This window comes from Scyliorhinus torazame, chromosome 6, assembly GCF_047496885.1.
Source record: "Scyliorhinus torazame isolate Kashiwa2021f chromosome 6, sScyTor2.1, whole genome shotgun sequence".
NCBI lineage: Eukaryota > Metazoa > Chordata > Chondrichthyes > Carcharhiniformes > Scyliorhinidae > Scyliorhinus > Scyliorhinus torazame.
Window position 1 is genome coordinate 237,739,805 of NC_092712.1, and position 25,353 is coordinate 237,765,157.

At 43.9% G+C, this 25,353-nt stretch overlaps 1 protein-coding gene across 8 annotated transcripts in view; it reads left to right on the plus strand.

Annotated features, from left to right (window-relative positions):
* Positions 1-25,353, plus strand: part of LOC140425346 (triple functional domain protein) — an 801,905-nt gene that overhangs the window by 181,426 nt on the left and 595,126 nt on the right. Inside the window, exon 1 of one of the 8 annotated variants that reach the window (XM_072509514.1) lies at positions 20,312-20,436. The exons of the other annotated variants lie outside the window; for them this stretch is intronic. The gene's annotated coding sequence lies outside the window, so the exon portion shown is untranslated. Of the gene's footprint in view, positions 1-20,311; positions 20,437-25,353 lie in introns of those variants that run through there. 8 annotated transcript variants of the gene reach the window in all.

Sequence of the window (25,353 nt, forward strand, 5' to 3'; positions counted from 1 at the left end):
TACCTCTGCCCGCCACTGAAGTTGGCCATAGGTACAGGCTGCTTGCCTGTAAACAATGGGGTGGATTCTCTGCCCAGCCGCATCACATTTTCATTTCACCCCGCCAGCGGGAAGCTCCGCTACACCGGCCAGTCAATGGGGTTTCCCATTGTGGGGCTGTCCCACACCGTCAGGCAAAACGGAGCATCCCGCCGGTGGAGAATCCAGCCCAATAGATCTCAAAAACTAATGAATACATTTCAACGGAACTTGAAATACAGATAGGGTATTGTCCAGAGAAACATGGATTACTTTTTGGTGAAGATGTAGATCCGAATCCAGGAATTATTTAAAGGACCCATCCATTAACATTGTGATATAGGGCAACTTGACTTTTTCTTTGCGAATATTGTGGGTCGTTTAATGTGGAATGTTATTGATTGTTTTAAAATGTTGTGGATTGCCTCAGCTGTTGTGACTAAATTTGTCACAGCTGTCAAGATGTGAGCAGAGTTTTCAGAGCAGATTATTTGATGTTGGTTAGCCTGAAGCCACCTTCAGATGGGAGTCTTAATAAAACAATTTTTTTTGTGCTTTGTAGTTGCAGAGCATCAGCCAGGTAGGGAAAGCCTGAAGGAAGAGCTGCGTAATTGTAATAATAATAATCTTTATTAGTGTCACAAGTAGGCTGACATTAACACTGCAATGAAGGTACTGTGAAAATCCCCTAGACGTCACATTCCGGCGACTGTTCGGTTACACAGAGAGAATTCAGGATGTCCAATTCACCTAACAAAATAATGTGTTAACACGTGTGGTGGAGGTATGCGCTATACTTCATGTCCTCTTCACTTTTTCGAAACTATTTTCAGTCAAAAGTGAGATCCCTTAAATTTGACTAATTTACTTGTATCGATAGGAGAGTAATTAGCAGATTTCCAACATCAGGTATTTTTGTGCAGAAAACATAGATGCTGTCAGACCGCGTGCTGATACTTTCCTCGGCACTATGCAACTTTTTGATGCTTTCTTTAAAATATGTTATTTTCAGCAACAACGTTTTGTTCAGTCCAATTTGCTCCTCCTCCTGTTTTAAAATGTATTTTCTCTCTCTGTAGATTTTTCCCAGGGAGTTTGCAGGATCAAGTTTTATTGATGCTATCTCATGACAGACACAGGTGGAGATGATTTCACAAGCCTGCACTGACAGGCGAAAGTCTCAGCAGCTGGCAGTCCTGTTTTGGAAATTCAGCCAGAAATAGTGAACAGCATGAACGTCTAAATATCTAATATTCACCAACAGGTTTCCTCATCAGCAGCGCAGACAAGTAAAATGTATCCCCTTTGATGCACGTCAGAATGAGTTCGGGCGACTCATGTAAAGCAGGTCTATTTTTTTACCCTTGAGTCTATCTTGGGTCAAGTTACTGATCAAATCTATTGAAGTTAAACTGAACCAAATAGCATAATCTTTGATTTATCATTTGAGAATGTAGCCACAGTTGCTGTTTGAAAGTAAGTATTAAATGAAGTAAATTTGTTTTTATAATTCATATTTGAAAAATGAGACTGATACTTTAAATGACAAGATAGCCTACAGTGATATATGAACTACTTATCTCTGTGCTTTTCACACTGATGTGTGGATTTAAAAGCTTGTGCATAAATGGAAATCTTTCAGGCCATTCTTCAATGTACATCTATACAGTTCCTTGCGATACACAGTATATTTTAACATTTGAACAATGCTTCACAGCAGAATGGAAATGATTTTTGCAATAACTGGTGGCTCCTGTCCATGCCACAGTGTTGGGGCATGGTATTGTCAGATGGTGTGTACAGTTGCCATTCCTCAAATTCAGAACTGTATAATTAGAAGTTTGGAATGTGCAATTGAGTGCAATCTGAGGTGGTTGATTCTGCATTGTTAGTAATGTACCTTCCAGAAACAAGAAGTGAATGAGAAGAAAATGGCTGCCAATCACAGTTGCACTAAAAGACTTCACTGAAATCTGCTATCAGACAAGTACACTATTCCTTCAACTTGCTGATTATATGGGGCGGCACGGTGGCGCGGTGGTTAGCATTGCTGCCTCACGGAGCCGAGGATCCGGGTTCTTGCTGTTTACATAACACAAGATGGGCATTGAATAGTTTTGGAAAGTTATGCTCTTGATTGATTGTAGTCCTAGTTCAGTTCTTTTCGACTTGTAAGGCTGAAATGTTTTTTTTAAAAGCACTTGTGCAGCTGTGTGAAAATGCAGTTCTGATATAATCACAACATGGCATTTTGGCATGGAAACATTCAGAAATATCTGAGTGCAGAATTGATGAACAGTCTCCTGCCATTTACAAAAGTTTCACTTCAATCATTCAGGATGTTTGGGATAAGAGATGCGATTCAACGGAAAAAATTTGATGTCTGGTTTTGGATTAGTTTAGCAGGGTATTTCTTGGTGGCAGCAGCGCCAAGAAACACACCTCCAGCCAATGGCACTTGACCATGTTTTTGGGCCTCTGGGAGTTTCTCTCCGTAGAGGCAGCGCAGTCATTTCCTGTTGGCTAGTCCAGCAGAAAAGGCTCTTCGCAGATCAGCCATTTTGCCTGGCTGTCCCAATCTCTCTCCCTCTCTTCCCATCTCTCTCCCCCCCCCCCCCCCCCCCCCCCCCCCCCCCCCCCCCGTTTCAGCCCGCCCACCCACCAGACATTGAGGGAGGCCCTGGACCCAATCCCTGATGGTGTTAAACCATCACACGTGCACACTGGTGCTGTCAGCCTGGCACAGCCACTCTGGTAGTGCCAGGGTGTCACCCTGCACTGTGTATGACCACCTGGGGTCTCCAATGGCCTGGGGGACCCCCCCCCCCCCTCCCCGGGTGCCATTACAACTGGTCCACGTTTGTGGAAACCAGTATTAAATGATGCCTTGGCGAGTTCTCCCAGGCATGGCTGTCCGGTCCCGGGCGCTGGGAAAATCCCACGAATGTATATTTAAATGAGCCTTATGGATGACTTAAATATGCAGATCTGGAACATGCCCAGTGAGGGCGCGATCCAGATCATGATGTGTGGGGAGATCTCTTTAAATGTCACGAGGCGTTTCGAGCATAGCACATCTCATAATAGGCTTCTTGCAAGATTCAATGACCTTGTCCCAACAACAAATCGGGCGTGATGAAGTCTCTAAATCGCGACCAAAATCTCAAAGTCCAATTTAACATTAGCATTTTGAATGACTATGCTGGGGAAGGGGAATAATGCACAATGTGCATATGCCATAAACATAGAATGAGGGTAACAAGTTAAAAGAATCCTCTGAGTCAATTATATAGCTAAAATTCTGTGATAACGATGTGCATATGCTTATAGTTTGCATTTGACATCATTTGAGTTTATTTTGCAGTTTGTAATTTTCTATTTCATTTAGCGGTTTTGTAGATGATTTGCACTGAAATGGAGAATGTGTTGTGGGGCAGTGAGTGTACAGAAATACTGAGCTTCCGACTGTGGGACAATCAATAAGCTTTTGGTGCCTGTGACTGTAACAGGAAATGTAATAAGGATCCGTGAGTAGAACAGTATGGTGCTGTAGGGCAAAAAGATGGAAGAACCTGCATTTCAGTAACACCTTTCAGACTTTTAGATTGTTCTGTAACAATTCACAGCTAATTAATTATCTATGGGGTGCAATTTCAGAGATTCATCCGAATGACACCAGTGCATCTCTAAGTCAGCGGGCAGAACACGGTGGCACGGGACGGCACGGTGGTGCAGTGGTTAGCAGTGCTGCATCACAGCGACGAGTTCCCGGGTTCGATCCAGGCTCTGGGTTACTGCCCATGTGGAATTTGCACATTCACCCCATGTCTACGTGAGTCTCATCCCCACAACTCAAGGATGTACAGAGTAGGTGGATTGACCATGCTATATTTCCCCTTAATTGGGGAAATAAGACTTAGGTACTTTAAATTGATGAAAAAAAGAGAACAGGATGGCACAGCTAAGCCAGTGGCACAGATAAATCAGCCAGAGCCTCCCGGCCTCAGGCCCTCCAGAGGACGTCCGCTGAGGGTAGCAGATGCCACAGAGCCCAGAAAGCAACAGGCTGCATCCTGGGGACACACCTAGACATAGCACGAGGCCATGAAAAGTATTAAAAAAATGAGGAGCACTGAGGGGGTCACTATCTGTAGCTCAGGGGAATGGAAATCTGTCACAGCAAAATGTTTACTATTAAAACATGTCACACCTCATATATGTGAAGCCTCTGTCACGTTAATCTTCAAAGTGAGCCTGCCCGCACCACAGTCCTCTGACCCCCTCCGCTCCCCCACCCCTCGTGTACAAGATCAAAAGCCCTCGATGCAGACTCCTTTTAAGGGGATGAGTGTGAGCGTGCTGTCAGCAGAAAGGCAGGAGTCGGACTTTAGCAGAAAATGTGTATCACCAGAGCTTTCCACACACGATGATCATCACTCTCCTGCCTTGTATATTGACCTGCGGGCAGTGCCGACATAAGCCCATCACCCTGGGGTGATGATAAACAGACCTTTGGAGATGGGGGGAGACAGGGTGGTCGAGGGTGGGGAGGTATTAAGGAGGCGGGAGGAAGAGGGAAATGTGGAATGGGATTGCTGGGGGGGGCGGGCTGGTGGGAGGGAGGTGTTGAGCTGATGGGCACAACCTCATCCTAGGACAATATGAGACAGTGAGAACCTTCCTGGTCCTCCTGGCATGTTGGACCCTCGCCGCAGCCTGTCTTCCATCTTCCGACTTCTCATCGGGCTCGCCTTCCTGATTCACCTTCTCCTCCTTTTCATGAGGCTGCATGTCCCTTTGCTGTCGCCTCCTCCAGCATGTTGTCCCACTGCAGTGCCATATTTTGGAGAGCACAGCAGACCATCACAAAGCGGGGGACCCTCTGGAGGATGTACTGCAGGGCACCTCCAAAGTGAACCACATATTCAGCAGCCCAGGGCACCGCTCAACATCACTGGTGGCAACGTGGACCTCATTGTATCGGGCCTCTGCCTCGTTCTCAGGCCGCCACACTGGCGTCATCAATCATGTCCTCAGCAGGTATCCCATGTCCCCTACGAGCCAACCCGTCATCCTGGGGTGACGCTCGAAGACACCGGGGATCTACGAATGCCTCAGGATCTTGTTGTCATGCTGTGACTTGTTCCACCTATCAGTGGCATTCTCTGTCCAGGAGCTGCAGTTGTGCACGCCCTACTACGCAGCCCAACCTCTTCAGAACCAAATTCTGGCATCCGCATATTTCACTGGCGCTCAAGGTGCAGTTGTGCACCCTTGAATTCCAGCGTGTGTAATCCATGGTGACGTACCAGTTACACGCAGCACTCACCACACCAGTAACAAAAGCATCAGCAATTTCCGAAAGGATTTCTTCAATGGCGTCATCAGCTGGCTCATTTGGATCAAAGTCGCTCGCCAGGTCCTGCAGCATCTTTCTTCAAAGTGGATTGCCTTCTTGAGACATACGTCCCCTGGCCTGGTGTTCCAGGACCCAGGTATCTTAGAAAAACTTGTCCTCTTTTCCTGCCACAGAAAAGGAAGGAAACAGCAACAACAGCCTCCAGACATTTGCAGCCACAAGCAGCAAACATCACATGCAGCTGTGAAGTGCTCGCACAACTAATCATTTGAAATAGCCTTCAGCTGTGAAGCTAGAGGCTGCTCATAGTCAAAGGGGGTGAGTCGGGCCTGGTGAATCGCAAGATGGTTCACGCCCGGTGCAAATCTTGATTTTGCGTTCTCCTGCTATTCACCCGGTGCACCCCGATCCGTGTCTTGCTGAATCGAGCCCATAAAGTACAGTTCCTGATGTTGTGCTTTCCAAACCCACAGCTACTACCATCTGGAAGGACTAGGGCAACAGATACACGGAAACATCACCACATTGGAAGTTTGTTCCAAGGCGCTTACAATCTTGATTTGGAAATATATTGTTGTTCCTTTACTGTCGCTGGGTCAAAGTCCTGGTGCCCCCTCCCTAGCATCACTGTGGGTTTAACTGCACCATATGGATGGCAGCGGTTCAAGAAGGCAGCTCATCACCACCTTCTCAAGGGCAGTTAGGGATGGGCAATAAATGCTGGCCTAGCCAGCTAAACCCAGATCCCTAGAGTTAATTTTTTAAAATGGCAGCCAGTATGTGCTCAACAAATAATAATAGTTTCATAGTGCTGTGGGATCTTCAAAATCTATCGAATAGGCAGATAGATGGCTTTGGTTTAATGTCTAACATTATGTCTAACCTTGAGTATGGATGTCTCTGGAGTGCAGCACTCCTTCAGCATTGCACTGGGTTGTTAGTCATTAATTCTCCCTTTCTTTACTCAATAAAATATCGACGTCCAAGTCTGTAATGGGAAATGTAAAGCAGAGCAGTGAAAGCAAAACATTTTAGATTCCAGATTACCAAGTGTTAAAAATCAGGATTGCAATGTGGAATTAAAAAAAGGTCAATCAACAGAACTGAGCTATGGTGTAGTATAGGAACAACTTCTCAACAAAGAAGAACAGATGTTGTTAATTTTACTTTGTTCTTCCTCTTGAAGTCTGGTTTGATGTCCCCTGCAACAGAACAATTGAGCATGAGATAAACCTCGGGATGAAATCCAATATATCAACACTTTGCAGTGAGTCTTAATATTGGTACAAATGATTGCTCTACTGTAAATAGCTTGGATGTATTTTGTTGCAGCTGTTGGTTAAGTGTTGTGTTGCTTTCATTGCTAAAGCACAGCGACATACCTAAGAATGGCTTCTATAGAATTCAGGCATTTGCCTGAAATTCATTCTTTGTACGGATGTATCCAATCGGCACTCTGGAAAGTGTTAAATGATGGAAGCTATTAAGTACTAGATAAAATTGTCAATGGACAATAATGATAACTTTCGTGTTATGGTGAACCAGTCTGGCAGTTATAGAGACTCTGATCACTTCAAAAAAAATAAAATCGATATTGTTACAGAACATATCCTTCCAATTTGAGGGAGCAGTTTATACCAAGGAGTCAATTCAACCCTTTGAGTCTGTTCCACCATTCAATGAGATCATGGTTGGCCTGAATCTTAACTGAATCTATCCATCTGGCTCTCAACAATTCTTTGATGCATAAAATCAGAAGTTCGCTGTTTCCGGCAGAAGTGTATCACTTAATTGAGGGTGATTAAATGCTAATATCTGAAAGTCTTAAAAATGTGAATCAGGAACAGGAGATTTAAAAAAGGGCAATCAACAGAACTGAAAGATGCAAGACAAGCCTGAACGGATGCGCGACAACACAAAATTGCCGAGCAGAAACTTATAGCCAAATTCCGCACACATGAGTACGGCCTCAACCGTGACCTTGGATTCATGTCGCATTACATTCACCCCCCCACCATCTGGCCTGGGCTTGCGAAATCCTACCAACTGTCCTGGCTTGAGACAATTCACACTTCTTTAACCTGGGGTTACCCCTATCTCTGGATCTGTGAACACTTAATTACCTGCAAATGCTTGCATTCAAAGCATCTTTGACTTTGTCTATATGTTTCTGGAACATACCTCTTCATTCACCTGAGGAAGGAGTAGTGCTCCGAAAGCTAGTGATTTGAAACTGTAACCTGGTGTTGTAAGACTTCTTACTGTGCTCTTCTTTGAAATAGTACAGTGAGATCTTTCTCATCCTCCTGACAGGGCAGGTTTAAATGCCTTATAGAAATAATAATAATCGCTTATTATCACAAGTAGGCTTCAATGAAGTTACTGTGAAAGCCCCTAGTCGCCACATTCCGACGCCTGTTCGAGGAGGCCGGTACAGGAATTGAACCTGCGTTGCTGGCATTGTTCTGCATTACAAGCCAGCTGTTTAGCCCACTGTGCAAAACCCGCCCCTGGTACCTTCAACAGTGCAGCACTCATTTACTACTGTACTGGATTGCCAACATTGAGTTTTGGACTTGAATTTTCAGCTTTGTGGCTTAGAGGGAAGCGTTCTACTAACTGAGCCATGGTTGACACAGGAGGATAGGAGCAGCATTTGTTTGAGGCTGAGGGGAATTGTCATAAAGATATGTCACCAAAAGCAGTGTTGAAGCAAACATCAAGACACCGTTTTTCTAAAGAAATGTATTACTTTATTTCAAAGTCAGAATATCTTTGGCCATGGTGCTTTAATCAAATGAATATTTTTAGTTGGCGTAATTAATAGCGGCTAGCTACTTATTCATCTTTGTGAATGCTTCAAGTTCAACCTATTTTCAGTTTGCTAAGATCCAGCATAACTAGATAGTTTATTGCAGTTATTCCTTTTTGTTGGAACAGTATAGAGTGAATATAAATTTTATTTTAACGCGTTGGAATTGACGATTACTGTTTTTCATGTTGACGATGAACTTGAGAGTGGGTGAATGCACCCAAAACAAGTTTTTTTTTAACCTGTTTAAAATTATGCTTTGATAACGTGATTGACACAAAATCCTTGTGAGTAGTAAGCTTTACTCAGTCATTTGAGATTTTTACACATTTGAAAGCTCAACAGTTAATAGTATTTTGGGTCTGCCTTAGTAATTCTGTTTAATTTGGGGCATTCTTTCTCCATTTCTTCCCCTGTTGTCCTTAGCCCAGCTGTTGTGTGGAAAACTTTCCTTTGAAACAGTTGGAAGTAGATGTTGACTGTCAGGAATAGAAATGCTCATAGTATGGGAGCTCTCTATGTATAGACTCGAGTGAACACTGTAGTTGTTGCTTGCAGTCTTTCAGTCTTTCCCTCTCATTCTAAAGGTGAACCACCTCGTGTGTCACTTCATTCAATGTGAGTGACATTATTCACTGAGGTGCATCAAAGGTCAGTGGGCAAAATAAAACATAATTGTTATTGTCGTATCATTATGCAGTTTGGTGCAAACATTGAAAGCTTCTTGCCAAGATCTTGTTTATTTTTATTTCTAGATGAAAGCAAATATGTCATTTGCTTGAGGATTTAGGAGTGTACTATTTGGTTAGTGGTACATTTTAGATTTTAATTGTATTTAAGTATTGGAACATATTCTCATTGAAGGTTAAGTGATGTTGGATCAATTGCCCCCAATCCTGCACCCAGAAAAATATCCAGATCAATCTATTTTGGAAAGGGGGAAGGAAGTTTACAGAGTTAATAACAAAAATATATTTTTCAGGGGAGGTAGGGAAAGGGGTGAGCAGATGATAATGGAGGAAGAGAAAGATATACTAATCATAGATTCAGTTGATATTGGGTAGAGAGGAAAATGGGAAATTGCTTGCTCCTTGCACAAATAGTCCTGTAGGTCAGTGAAGTGGCAGCATTGATATGTTCTACAAGCTTCACTGAAAGGAGAGAAATTTAGCTTAGTTTAGAGTTTGGAAATGGGGTTTGAGAGGATAGTTAGCGAATGTCGGTGTAAAGTAAGACAATTGCATTAAGTGATGACAATTTAAGAAAAACATCAAAGACATCAATTAGAGTTTAAAAAATATATACAAGTAAAAGATGAACAATAAGCAGAATCGGTTTCACTACTCTTGCAAGCACCATCTTCAGAAGTCACCAAAACTATTGAATTAAATTTAAAGAGCAGCAAAGGATAAGATCAGGGTTTTAGAGTTGTAACAAAATAACTGTAAGCAATGCCTTTTAATGCTTTCACCGGTATAAATATTAGTGCTTAACAAAATATCTTTTCATCGAATCATAGAATTCCGACAGTGCAGAAGGAGGCCATTCGGCCCATTGAATCTGCACCGACCCTCTGAAGGAGCACCATACATAAAACTCTCATTCCAGTGCCTTATCCCATAATCTCACCTAACCTGCAGACCTTGGGATACTAAGGGGCAATTTTAGCATGGCCAACCCGCCAAACCTGCATATTTTGGACTGAGAGAGGAAACCGGAGCATCTGAAGGAAACTCATGCAGGCACGGGGAGAAAGAACAAACTCCACACAGTCACCAAGGCCACAAGTGAACCTGGGTCCCTGATGCTGCGAGGCAGCAGTGCTAACCACTGTGCCACCATGCCGCCCTTTTGAATAACATAAGATCAGAATAAGAGCAGGAATAGGCTGTATGATCCCTGAGTCTGTTCCACCATTCAAGACAATTATTGCTGATTTATCTAATCTCCAGTTTCTTGCCCATTCGCCATGTCCCTTGATTTCCTGAGAGAGCAAAAATCCTATCTCTGCCAGCCTTGAATATGTTCAGTGATGGACCATCTACAATTCCCGAGAAAAGAGAATCCCAAAGATGTATAACCCTTTGAGAATGAAATACCAAATCAGTACCAAATTACCAACCCCTTACTCTGAATAATAATCTTTATTATTGTGACAATTAGGTTTACGTTAACACTGCAATGAAGTTACTGTGAAAATGCCCTAGTCGCCATATTCTGGCGCCTGTTCGGGTACAGAGGGCAAGAATTCAGAATGTCCAATTCACCTAACAAACGCATCTTTCGGGACTTGTGGGAGGAAACCGGAGCACCCGGAGGAAACCCATGCAGACGCAGGGAGAACGTGCAGACTCTGCACAGACAGTGACCCAAAGGATGCATCCTGCATTTAAGGTTCCCCAGGCAAAAAATAAGTTCTCAGAGTTAACCCAACAAGCCCCTTCAAAATCTGCATATTTCAATGATTCTCACTCTTCTATGCCCCAGAGCATATTGGCCCAATTTACTCGGCACCTCACATAGGAAAGCTCTCTCATTCCAAGAATCAATCCACTGTGGCACTGTTACGCCCTACCGCATCTGCAATGTGTCCATGACCGGATCGGTAGGACTGATCAGCATATGTGGAAACAAAATCCTGACTTCGCACTGAGGGTACTACCATCGTGCTAAATGGGATGGATTTTGAACAGATCTAGCAATTCCAGATTGGGCAACCTTGAGGCTCTGTGGGCCTTTGGCAGCAGCAGAATTGTACTCTACCACAATCTGTAACCTCATGGCCCAACAGTTCCCCTTCTCCACCATTGCCATCAAGCCAGACAATAAACCTGGTTCAATGAAGAGTGCAAGAGGGCAGGCTAGAAGCAGCACCAGGCGTACCTATGTTAACCTGGTGAATCTAACACAGTACTGCTTGCGTGCCAAACAGCATAAACAACAAGTGATAGACCGAGCTAAGTGATCCCACAACCAAATGGGGTGATTAAACAACTCACTGGAGGAGGAGGCTCCACAAATATCCCCATCCTCAAAAATGAGGGAGCCCAGCACATCTGTATGGAAGGTTAGGTGGAAGGATTTGGCATTTGTGGCTGAAGTTGTAGCAAGTGGATGATCCACTTTGGCCATCTCCAGAGTTCCCCAACATGATAGATGCCAGTTTTTAGCTAATTCAGTTCACTTCATGTGATAGCAACAAAGGGCGGAAGGCACTCGATACTGCAAAGATTATCGACCCTGACAATATTCTGGCAGCAGTACTGAAAACTTTTTGCTCCAGAACTTGCTGCGCCCCGAGCCAAGCTGTTCCAGTACAGTGACAAAAATGGCATCTACTCAGGAATGTGGAAAATAGCCCAGTTATATCCTGTCCGCAAAAAACAGGGTAAAACCAACCTAACCAACTACCACCCCGTTAGTCTACTCTCGATCATTAGAAAAGTAATGGAAGTGGTCATCAACAGTGTGATCAAGCGGCACTTAACTCACTGACACTCAGTTTGGCTTCTGCCAGGACCACTCTGCTCCTGACCACATTACAGCCTTCGTTCAAACATGGACAAAGGGGCTGAATGCCAGAGGTGAGTGCGTGTGACTGCCCTTGACATCAGGGCAGCATTTGACCGAGCATGGCATCAAAGAGTCTTAGCAAAACTGGAGTCAATGGGCGGGGTGGGGTTATAGTGTTAAGCACTATTTGCAACTCCTCAGATACTGAAGTAATTTATGCCCCAATGCAGCAAGACCTGGACAATATCCAGACTTGGGCTGACAAGTAATAATAATCTTTATTAGTGTCACAAGTAGGCTTATATTAACACTGCAATGAAGTTACTTTGAAAATCCCCTAGTCGGCACCTGTTCGGGTACACTGAGGGAGAATTCAGAATGTCCAATCACCTAAGAAGTGTGCCTTTCGGGACTTGTCGGAGGAAACTGGAGGAAACCCACGTAGGCAAGAGGAGAACATGTAGACTCAACACAGACAGTGACCCAAGCCGGGAATCGAACCCGGGTCCCTGGGGCTGTGAAATGACAGTGCGAACCACTGTGCTACCGTGCCACCCAAGTAATTAACATTTACGCCACAAATGCCAGGCAATGACCATCTCCATCAAGAGAGGATCTAACCATCGCCCCTTCACATTCAATGGCATTCCCCTCGCTGCATCCCCACTATCCTCATCCTGGGAGTTAGCATTGACCAGAACCTAGCCTATAAATACTGTGGCTATAAGGGCAAGTCAGAGGCTGGGAATCCTGTGGTGAGAAACTCGTCATTGACTCCCCAAGGCACAAGTAATAATAATATAGTAATCTTTATTGTCACAAGTAGGCTTACATTAACACTGCAATGAAGTTACTGTGAAAAGCCCCTAGTCGTCACATTCTGGCGCCTGTTTGTGTGCACAGAGGGAGAATTCAGAATGTCCAAATTACCTAACAGCATCTCTTTCGGGACTTGTGGGAGGAAACCGGAGCACCCGGAGAAAACCCACACAGACACGGGGAGAACGTGCAGACTCCGCACAGTCAGAGACCCAAGCCGGGAATCGAACCTGGGACCCTGGAGCTGTGAAGTACCCGTGCTAACCACTGTGCTACCGTGCCACCCAAGTCAGGAGTGTGATGAAATACTCTCCCTTTGCCTGGATCACTGCAGCTCCAGGAACACTTAAGAAGCTTGACACCATCCAGGACAAAGCAGCCCACTTGATTTGGCGCACCCCATCCATAAACATTCACTACGACCACCACCGACGTAGAGTAGCAACATTGTGTACCCTCAAAGATGCTCTGCAGGAACTCGCCAAACACCTTGGACAGCATCTTCCAATAGCCTGACCACTTTAATCTAGGCAGAAGATACATGGGACCGCCACCTGGAATTTCCCTCCAAGCCACTCACCATCCTGACTTTGAAAATGTTGCCTTCACTGCTGGCTCAAAATTCTGAATCTCCCTCTCTAATAGCACTGTGGGTGTATCTACACCACATGAATTGTAACAGTTCATGAAGGCAGCTCACCACCACTTTCTCAAAGGCAATTCGGGATGGGCAATAAATGCTAGCCTAGCCAGCTAATTTATTATTCCACATCCCTGGAATAAATTAAAAAACAATATCCAGTTCATTTTGCTAACATTTTCATAATAATAGATTCCAACATTTACCTGATGTCAGATACTATAATCCTTGTAGAGACTATTAACTTTGAAAAAGATATTTATATTTACAATGACTGACTGTATCGCATGACTGACTTCAAGTCAAGATTCTTGCTGTAACAAACTAAAAGCAGCATAAGTAGGTACACTAAACTGTAGAAACGGTCCCCCATTTAACTTCTAAAACAACCAAAAATTCTCCTCAATGGTTGTACTTTACCCTGTCCCTTAAGTGGGCATTTCTGTTTCGAGGAAGTAGTCCAACGCCATTGCAGTGGCTTTCTCCCCTTTCCTTTTCCAGACAGATGACTTCTAATCCCCAGCTGACTTTCATGGTGAGGGATATGCTGGAGATTTCTTGCCTCTGCCTGAAGCTCAGAGAATCATCCAGCCTTGATTAAATCCTCATGAGCTTGATGTCTTTTTAAAAAGAAATTTTGAATACCCAATTATTTTTCTCCAATTAAGAGGCAATTTAGCGTGGCCAATTCACCTGCCCTGCACATCTTTGGGTTGTGGGGGTGAGACCCACGCAGACATGGGGAGAGTGTGCAAACTCCACATGGACAGTGACCTGGGGCCGGGATCAAACCCGGGTCCTCGGTGCCGTGAGGCAGCAGTGCTAACCACTGGCACTGTGCCACCCCCCTGCTTGATATCTTTAATCTGAGCGCAAGCTCCTTTCTGCATTCTATGTGAGGAACAATAGAGACTGGTTCTATGTCCCTCTCACTCACTCGCTCGCATTCGCTCTCGCTCTCATTGACTGACTGCCAATTAGGTACAGGGATCTCTTAAGGAAAACTTGCAACCTAACCTAACCGTTGGCTCCTGATGGACTCTTTCCCCTTAAAGCCTATTGACTTGACAATATGATTCATATGAGCATTGTGCCCAGTTAGAAATGCTAATTAGCTATTCGTTAGACCCTCAAATCCATTCTGTCATGGAATTAAATAGACACTTTAAAGAGAAGCCATTGATAAAGCTTGGTTTTCCCAACACATCCAAGACTAACCACACATCCATAGTTGGCATGGATGCTCTTACCATTGTCTACAGATGTCAATATCTTGCACCTTCATCCCAATAAAACAATCTTGAGGTCCTGTTTAAATTTGAAAAACCAAGCCAATCCAGTTTTTTGTCGGGCTGAATTCAGAACAGTTCACATGACCCCCTCATTCCTCTTTCCCTTCAATTAAGGAGACAGTCCAAACCATCAAAATCTTATAAACGTTGTGTTTATAACACAGGCTAACTGGCAAGTAATTCCTGATTTCTTGCTCCTTTATTGAATAGTAGTGTTACATTTGCTAAATTCTAATCCACTGGGACCTTTCTGGAATAATGGAAATTTTTTAAAAGTGTAACCTGTGCATCTATTATCTCTGCAGCTACCTCTTTTAGAGGATGTAGGCCATCAGGTCCTGGGGATTTGTCAGGTTTAAGTCCCTTAAGATTTTTGAATGCCTTTTCTCTGCTGATATGAATTATTTTAAACTCTTCATTCTTGTAAGCTCCATGTTTGCCCTCTGTTTCTGATATATAATATGCATCTTGTACTGTGAAGACAGATGTAAAATATTTGTTTAACATCTCTGCCATTTCCTTATTCCTTATGATAATTTTATTGCCTTTGCCATGAAGGGACTAATGTCTCCTCTAGCTAATCTTTTTTATATCCTTGTAAATGTTCTTAAAATCATTTTTTCATGTTCCTGGCTAGTTTACTTTCTATTTTTTTTCCCCTTTTGTCAACTTTTGGATTGCTCTTTCTGGTTTTTGTAACTCTCCCAATCTTCAGGCTTCCTACAATCCCTGGCAACACTATGGGCCCTTTTAATCTAATGACATTTTTAACCTGTTTAGAAAACCTTGAATGGATTTTTGTCGCTGAGTTTTATTTGTTAATGGAACATATATTTGAACATTTTGAATCATTTGTTTATATGTTTCCCACTTTTCCTACACCATACCATTTAAACCTATTTAATCAATTAACTTCATGTAACTCTCCCCTTATAACCATGTAATTGACTTTGCTTAAATTTAAGATTTGATTGGGACCGGAGCATGTCACTCCCAAACTTAATATGAAATTCAATCATATTATGATCACTTTTTCCCCAGAGGATCTTGTAGTGCAATACTAATTAACCCTGCGTCATTTCACAATACTAGCTTTAAAATAGCCTCATCTCTACTTGGTTGTACAATATTGTTCTAGAACGCTGTCGTCTTCCAGACTACATTTGCTAATTTGATTTGTTCAGTAGATATGAAGAATAAAGTCACGCATATGTACATTGCCTTTATTGCGAGCTTCAATAATTTCTTGTGCAATGCTCTGCCCAACGGTATAACTACTTTTTGTGCCAAGAAATCATTTGCCAGCTTTTTTACAAACTCTCCTTATTCCTAATACCCACACAAACTGATTCTACTTGCTGAGCCAAGATCCTTTTCTACTACTGTCATTATCTTTTATTATCAAAGGTACTCCTTTTCCATTCTGTCTGTCTTTTCGTAAGGTTTTGTACCCTGGAATGTTTATTTCCAACTTGGGTCACCGTGCAATTATGTCACTGCTTGTGATTACATCAAATCCATTCATCCCTATTTGTGCTGCAACTTATTTTTGATGTTACAAATGCTTTGTGAATTCAGATAAAGAGCCTTTAATTTTATTTTTAACCACTGTTTTTTGCATTATCTAATTTTCTGACATACTGTTTATCGTTCAACTTTCTGTTTCTTCTCGTTGTCTTGATTCAAATTGTGACTCTGCCCTTCTCTTCAGATTCCCAAATCTCCCTAATACCTGAACCATTCCCTAGCCCATCCCCTCCCTTTTTGGTGAAACCCTATTCACAGCCCTAATTGTACAACTTGCCAGGACATTGATCCCAGCCCAGTTTTAATTTTTGAGGTTTTCCCTAGGATTTACGTTTCTCGAATGCAGTTGCCTTGTACATGTACATCATCAAGACTGGGGAAAAAATATATGTAATATATTACATATGTAATATGTAATAAAATATATGTAATATATTACATATGTAATATATTACATTAAATACCGTGGGGCACCACGGTAGCATAGTGGTTAGCATAATTGCTTCACAGCTCCAGGGTCCCAGGTTCGATTCCCGGCTTGGGTCACTGTCTGTGCGGAGTCTGCACGTTCTCCCCGTGTGTGCGTGGGTTTCCTCCGGGTGCTCCGGTTTCCTCCCACAGTCCAAAGACGTGCAGGTTAGGTGGATTGGCCATGCTAAATTGCCCTTAGTGTCCAAAATTGGCCTTAGGGTTGGTTGAGTGGGGTTACTGGGTTATGGGGATAGGGTGGTGTGGGCCTCGGTAGGGTGCTCTTTCCAAGAGCCGGTGCAGACTCGATGGGCTGAATGGCCTCCTTCTGCACTGTAAATTCTATGATTCTATGATTCTATGATAATCGAGACCATGTAATTTTCTTGAAGCTACCGAGGACAAAAATAAATATTTTTGTCAGGCCAGTTCTTTTTATTGCATTTCCCCCCCCTTTTTTTACATTGTGGATCTCCCTGTGTTTTTTATTGGATGAGAAGATGAGTAAGCAACCTGCTCCGTTTCCTTTTCGAGTGATCTGAAACCAGATACAAAGGCGAGGTGAAATCTTTAAGAATTATGCATGTGACTGATTTGCTATGCCAGCTGTAGCAGAGGAAGAGCTAACCTCATTTACACTTCTAATGACCAGTTACTGAGTGGCATATTTAGAAACCTGGAACTAGGTTACCTGTTTGGTCTTTGGCATGGGGAATTGTGTGAGTTGGAGAATTTAAATTGTTCAACGTAGATAAGCAAAGTGTGGAATAACACAGGGCAATCTCAAACTTTCTATAATTGAATAAACTGGCCTGATGGGAACTTATTTCATTGAGTTAGAATCTTGTGTAAATAGCATCTATACTGTCATGCCACAAACTGGTATGAATTATTCGAAGGCACACTATTAATAATTTATGCTTTTCAAAAACCATAAATAATTATTACCGCAGTTAACATTCAGCGTAGCAGTTTATTTGATCATCTGATTTTTATTAAACCCTTTTCTTGTATTTGCTAATGGTGACTTCTTAAAAAATGTTCAAGAAAGAATTATTGTAGTCATTTGGCTCGGTGCTAAACAAATCGACAGACACCTGTTTTATTTGACAAATTGAGGATACAGATCACATTTTTACATACTTTGAATTTAGATGACCCAAGATTTTACCCTTCGTGTATAAAATAAATCCATGATTGAACGATATTTTATTTATTTAAATTTTATTGGAAAATATTTTTATTCAATTTGTAACATTTTAAATATACAACACAACAATGTAAAATGACAAAGAAAAAAGAATCACCCCCCCCAATCCTTCAACACCCCAGTAACTGAGAGCGAAAGCCCCCCCCCCCCCCCCCCCCTCATCCCGTGCTCCCTCCTCAGCAGCTGATTTAACCAGATCTTTAAAGTGTAATATAAAAAGACTCCATCTCTTGTGGAACCCCCTCACTTGCCCCCCTCAAAATGAACGCAACCTCCTTCAAGTACAGGAACTCCATCAAGTCTCCCAGCTGTACTGAGGCACAGGGCAGAGAGGCTGACTTCCACCCCAACAGGACCCACCTGGGAACAACAAGCGAGATGAAGGCTAAAATATTTGCCCTTGCTCCCGTCTGCAGCAACGCACTTCCGACAAATGTGGCCTCCAGGGGCTTGGCTCCAACTCCACCTGCGGGATCACCGTCGTGGTGCTGAAAAATGACCTCCACAATTTCTCCAACTCCGGGCAGGACCAGAACATGTGTACACCTCTCCCACACCGCTCGCAAATGTCCTCCACCCCCTCAAAAACCGGGTCATTCTCGACTTCGTCAAGTGCACTCATTGCATCATTTTTAGCTGAATCAACTCCTGACTCACACATGAGTTTGAGGCATTCACCCTCCACAGCACCTACCACCACACTTCCTCCTCCAGCACCATCCCCAGCTCCTCCTACGTGGCCATAACCCCCTCTAACACCGCAATATCCTCTTCCAAAATCCTCCCATAGATCGCCGCCCCTCTCTGAAGCACCATCTTCCAGATATTTGCTACCTTACCTGACAAACAACAAAATTTCACCTCATAAACAACATTTTTGGCAAAAAGACTGGCATGCACTGAACCAAAAATAAGAACCGTGGCAAGATGTTCATCTTTATCACTTGCACCCAGCCTGCCAATGATAGAGGAAGGGTGTCCCAGCTCCGCAAATCCACTTTGACCCCCACCCACTTAAATTTAAGGAGCCTGGCCCAGTCTCGAGCCACCTGCACCCCCAAATACCTAAAATGGGTAGTTGCCACCTGAAACGGCAAGCCCCCCAAATCAGCTGCTGCCCGGGAGAAGACACCAAAAAACGCTCACTCATTTTCAGTTTCAGCTTATAACCTGAAAAAGCTCCAAATCTCCTGAGCGGCCCCATTATATCCCACACTGTAGAACCTGGGTTTGAGATGTACAACAACAAATAATCGGAGTTCAAAGACATCTTATGCTCCACACCCCTCTGGCAGCACAGTGGTTAGCACTGTTGCTTCTCAGTGCCAGATTCTGTCTGTGCATTCTCTCCTTGTCTGCGTGGGTTTCCTCCGGGTGCTCCGGTTTCCTTCCACAAGTCCCAAAAGACATGCTTGTTAGCACGTGGGCAGCACGGTAGCATTGTGGATAGCACAATTGCTTCACAGATCCAGGGTCCCATGTTCGATTCCGGCTTGGGTCACTGTCTGTGCGGAGTCTGCACATCCTCCCCGTGTGTGCATGGGTTTCATCCGGGTGCTCCGGTTTCCTCCCACAGTCCAAAGATGTGCAGGTTAGGTGGATTGGCCGTGATAAATTGCCCTTCGTGTCCAAAATTGCCCTTAGTGTTGGGTGGGGTTGCTGGGCTGCGGGGATGGGGTGGAGGTGTTGACCTTGGGTAGGGTACTCTTTCCGAGAGCCGGTGCAGACTTGATGGGCCGGGTGGCCTCCTTCTGCACTGTAAATTCTAAATTCTATGATTAGGTGAATTGGACATTCTGAATTCTCCCTTCGTGTACCTGAACAATCGCTCTAGTGTGGTGACTAGGGACATTTCACAGTAACTTCATTGCAGTCTTAATGTAGCCTACTTGTGACAATAATAAAGATTATTATTATTATCACTATCCCCTTCCACTTATCACTTGTTCAAATAGTATCGACGGTTCAAAATGTTATCTGATCCAAATTGAATTTGGATTGGGAGGATTTCACCATGTAAGCGTTTAAGTGTTACATAAAGATTTATAGTAACCTAACTTTCAACATGGAAGAGGTTTACTTCAACATAAAAATAAGAAGTGCAGATCCTGGGATAGTAGAGCATAGAAGGATTCCGTTCAGCTTTTCAATTTTATGCAGGCTGTTTGGATGCGGAGCCCAATTAGTCCCATTTTCCTGCTCTTTCTCGATATTCCTCAAGTTTTCCCCCCCCAATATTTATTTCATGTCGTTTTGAAGGTTACGATCGGATCTGTATACCCTCAGCATCAGACAGCAAGACGAAAAGCAAAATGCTGCAGATGCTGAAAATCCAAAATGAAACCCAAGTGCTAGAAATAGTAATTAGGCCTGGCAGCATCTATGGAGAGAGAAACAATTAACATTTTGAGTCACATGTGTCAGTGTTTTACAAAGTGCGGGTCATAACCCGGTGGGTTGGTGTCAGGAGGGTAGTGGAGCTGCTATAGCTAACCTGTGTTACCACATTAAAACCATGGCAAAATCCTAAGAGGCTGTTAGCATTCTGGAGTAGCATCTTTCAGGAGTATCCATTGCTGAGTAAAACAAGCATTTTGTTCCTATTGCCCTTCACGATGACCGACTTGTATGAAGTTGGATTTTCCGTTTGCAGAAGATGAAGACGGCATAGAGGAACTGGCTGAGATTTGTACCTGCTATGCGCTTTGCCCTCTCTTCTTGTGAGTCTGATTGGAGTAAGATTGTGAGGGCCAAGATGACACCCCTTTCGCAATAAAGGTAAGTGAAAGTTGCGTGGGTCGCGAATGTCGGCCGGTTGGCAAATGTGGGTTCCGGGAAAAAGGTTTGAAAAACATTGACTTATGTGATGGGTTTTATGCTGGTGAAAGGGACAGTGGAGGGTGGGGGAGTGGGGGTAGAACAATAGGTGTTGAGATGAGGGTGAGAGAAACTAATGAGAAAGATGTCATGGACAGCAAGGTAATTTTTCCTAGTTTCAGTCATAAGTGATCGGCCCCTTATCCTGAGACTGTTTCTCAATGTTTTAGACTTCCTGAATAGTGGAAACAATCTCTCAGCGTCTACTCATTAAGCCTCTTCTGGACTTTATAAGTTTCAATCAAATGCCTCTTATTCTTCGATTCCAGATAATATAAACCTACATTACCTATCCTCTCATCAGAGGACAAAACCCTCATCCCAGGGAACAGTGTAGTGAGCCTTCCCTGTACGCCTCAAAGAATCACAGAATTGTTACAGGACAGAAGAATACCATTGGGCCCATTATGTCTGAACCAGCTCTCCAGATGAGCATTAAGACTTAATGTCACTCTCCTGCCTTTTCTTTGTAACCCTGCACATTGTTTCTGTTCAAATAATCATGTTTCTATGACAGAATCATCTAATGCCCTCTTGAATACCTCAATTAAACATAGCTCCACCACACGTCCAGGCAGTGTATTCCAGATACAAACCACTCGCTCTAAATTTCTTTCTCACATGCCATTTGCATTTTTTGCAACTCATTTTAAATCTGTGGCCTCTCATTCTCAATCCTTTCACGAGTGGGAACAGTTTCAGCTTAGCCATTCTGGACAGCCCCCTCATGATTTTGAACCCCTCTATGAAATCTCCTTTTAGCCTTCTCCGTTCCAAGGAGAACAGTCCCAACTTCTCCAATCTCTCTTCATAATTGAAGTTTCTCATTCCTGGAACCATTTATGTAAACCTTCTCTGCAATCTCTCCAATGTGTTCATATCCTAAAATGTGGCGCCAAGAACTTACACTATACTCCAGCTAAAGTCTAACTAGTGCCTCCACTGGAAGTATATCTTTTCTTCATTGTGGAAACTGCACATGGTATTCCAGATGTGGTCTTACCAAAACCCTGTACAATTATAGCATAACTTCTTTATTCCTGGACTCCAATCCATCGCCTTCCTAATTACCTGCAGCACCTGCATGTTAACTTTCTGTGTTGCTTATATGAGCACATTCTAGTCTCTTTGAACACTGATACGTTTCTCACCATTTAAAAAAAAAAAACATCTGCTTTTCTATTCTTATGACCAAAGTGAATAACTTCGCACTTTCCTACATTATATGCCATCTTGTAGCGCATTCACTTAACCTGTCTCTATTTCTTTGCAGCCCCTCTTGTGTCTTTCCCACAGCTCCCCATTCCACTTAGTTTGATATCATCAGCAAACTTGGACACACTACTCTGTCTCTTCATCTATATCAATATTATAGATTATAAATAACTGAGTCCAGGATTGATTCTTGCGGCACTCCACTATTTATTGCCTGCCAACTTGAAGAAATCCTGTGTATGCCAGTGCTCTGCTTTTTCTCGGTTAACCAGTCCTCTATCCAACATGGAGATAGTGGAGGATAACCCTTTGAATGTAAAGGTTGGTGGGGTGAAAAGTGAAGACAAGGGGAACTCTATCGTCATTCTTGGACGGAGCGGAAGAGGTGAGAAGCTGAAGTGCAGGGAATGGATCGGGCACCGTTGAGGGCTCTGTCAACCACAGGTAGCAGCTTTTGTGGACACAGTTGAGGGCTCTGTCAACCATGGCAATGGCAGCTGCTTCTCCAGCCACTCCACCAATGGCGAAGCACTGAGCAAAACTCAGTGACCGTTGAGCAGAGAAATATCAACAGTGCTTGACTTGGATCATAAAAGATCAATAAAGGAGGCCTTGGCCCCCATTCGTTCAGTTCTTAAGATCACCAGCGAGACTGTCAAAGCACAAGGAGGCACAATCAAGGACATTGAGACTACATTGTCTCACCACAATGATAGGATGACCTCCTTGGGGGCTGGTTTAGCACAGTGGGCTAAACAGCTGGCTTGTAATGCAGAACAAGGCCAGCAGCGTGGGTTCAATTCCCGTACCAAAATGTTCATGTTATGTGGTTACTAGAGGGGATCGAAAGCCTCATCCCTACCCAGTATTTCTTAGACCTGTTCTACAAAATGGTGGGTGCGAATGTACTTTCATTCCCCCCCCCCCCCTCCAAGAAATAGACTGAGCCCACCATTCATTTTGACCCAACCTCACTCTGGAGATCCTCCTCATGCAGTAATTGCAAGGTTTCACAGCTTTAAGGAGAAGGAGTTACTACTTCGATGAGCAAGAGAGCCGGGATTTTACATGGGCAGGCCACTCCGTAGATTATACCATGATATGTGCAGACCTACCCAAGAAAAGGGCTGCCTTTAACAAAGTGAAATCTTCCCTGTAGATGAATGGAGTCAACTTTGGGATGATTTATCTAACCCATCTTCGGGTAACATTCTGTGAAAAAGACTTTTTTTGACTCCCTGAAAGATGCAGACTCCTTTGTCCTGAACCACAATTTATGCTCCGTTTAGTCTGATCTATGGCTTGTGTGGGCACTTTGCATGTCTGTTGTTTGGGTGTGTTCTTGTTTACCGTAGTTATATATGAGGGATTTCTACTGTTCGTTCTTCACAATAGCCTATTTTCTTTCTTTTCGTTATCACTATTTCAGTCGCCCTCGTGGTGCTCCAAGTTAAATATGTTTTTACTCTCCAGTTGGGAGTTTTCCTGCTAACCATGGGTTTGATATTAAAAGGTCTTCTGTAGCTCATTGTTTTGAAAATGAACTTTAATAATTTTACAACAACTCTGATATATGGTTTTGGCTATTGAATTCACTTAGCTGCACTACAGTAGTGAAAACCTTCTTCATCAGACGTGCACCATAAGTTTTCCAAGACAAGCCAATCACGTGAATTATGGCTATTCTTTTGTTCATAACTTGTTAAAGTGCACTGTTCCCTCTAACTGTATTTTATTCAAGCATGTGTGCATGTGACATAGCATTAGTTTTGTGCATACAAAAAGGGGAGTCCACTATGAAAGACGAAACGTTTATTCCCAAGCTTCAGATACACGGCTCCCAGCGATACCCAACCGGGTGAGTTGCTAGCCGGTCCCTGACCTGTAGGCTTTATACAGAAAGTGATTAAGCTGCCCTGCCCCCTTAGCAGGCAAGCGCATATTCCTTAAAAGGACTCTGGGAATATGCTCGCCCAATCCCATAAATTGCGCATGGGTATAGGTTATTGCAGTTAGATTTTGGGGTGAACACATGAATATATAATCCTCTTTATTTAAACTCAGAAAAAGCATGCTGCTAGTTATTTAAATTGTCCACATATTCAAATTAAGAAACATACACGTCTTTCTTTTCAGAAGCACACTAATTACAGACAATAAGGGAAGGGAATAGGGCTTTTAGTTTTCTCTCATCCTTATTTGTAACATAACAATTTGAGGTTGACGGGCATTTGTCAGGTCCCATTTTATGCGTATGCAGCAAGCAATGATCTCTTCGGGTAAGCTATTATCCTTTGATGTGCACTACCTTGGCATCAAGGTTGCATGGCAAACAAATGCCGATGGCCGTATTTATGAGATTGTGGATAAGGTCTATCATCTAAGCATGTGGAGCTGTATATATTGACCAGTGAAGGTCAGCTTGCAGCAGACAGTGGCAGAGAAATTATTAGAGTAGCCATGTCCAACCCATGGCCTACTGGCCACAAATCAGCCTCCAATGGCCCTGTACCCGGCCCATGGAGCTAGTGTTCAATCTACGAGTAAACTCACTCAAAAGATTTTACAGGTAGCTGTTCCTCCAATCACAGGCCATTTCACTCCTGTGTTAGGCTCACAGCAGCAAATTCAGGAGAGAAACAGTCTCTGCAGTGAGCAGTGGGAGACTGAGTGGCTTTCCTTTGTTTTCACAGAGCATGCTTTCTCAACCTTTGTAGCGCTCTCACTCGCTATCCCTTGCAGATGCCTGCCCTGAAAAGGATCGTAGGGTTCAGTGGCAGGATGGGGATGACACAGGAAAAGCATAGTTGCAGCAACAGGACCCACCCAACCCGCTGCCTGCCCAGAGCTGCTAGAATCCCAGACCGATCAGAATAAGGAAGTGCAACCCTGCACGACATCCCGAATAGCTCCGCATAAGATGTCCGAACCACCCAACGGGATGTGTATGTGTGAGTGAGAGTGCCTGAATGAGTCTGGGTAAATATGGGTGCGCCTGGGTGAATCTAGGTGAGCCTGGTGAGTCTGGGTGCGCCTGGGTGAGTCTGCGTGCGCCTGGGTGAGTCTGCGTGTGCCTGGGTGAATCTAGGTGAGTCTGGGTGCATCTGGGTGCGTCTGGGTGCGCCTGGGTGAGTCTGCGTGCGCCTGGGTGAGTCTGGGTGCGCCTGGATGAGTCTCGGTGCACCTGGGTGAGTCTCGGTGCACCTGGGTGAGTCTCGGTGCACCTGGGTGAGTCTCGGTGCACCTGGGTGAGTCTCGGTGCACCTGGGTGAGTCTCGGTGCACCTGGGTGAGTCTCGGTGTCCCTGGGTGAGTCTCGGTGTCCCTGGGTGAGTCTGGTTGCGCCTGGGTGAGTCTGGGTGTCCAGGGGTGTCCCTGGGTGGGTTTGGTTGTGCCTGTTGAGTCTCATAGAATTTACAGTGCAGAAGGAGGCAAGTCGGCTCATCGTGTCTGCACCGGCCCATGGAAAGATCACCCTATCTAAGCCCCCGCACCTCCACCCTACCCCGTAACCCAGTACCCTCATCTAACCTCAGTGCCCCTGGGTGGGTCTGGATGTCCCTGGGTGGGTCTGGATGTCCCTGGGTGGGTCTGGATGTCCCTG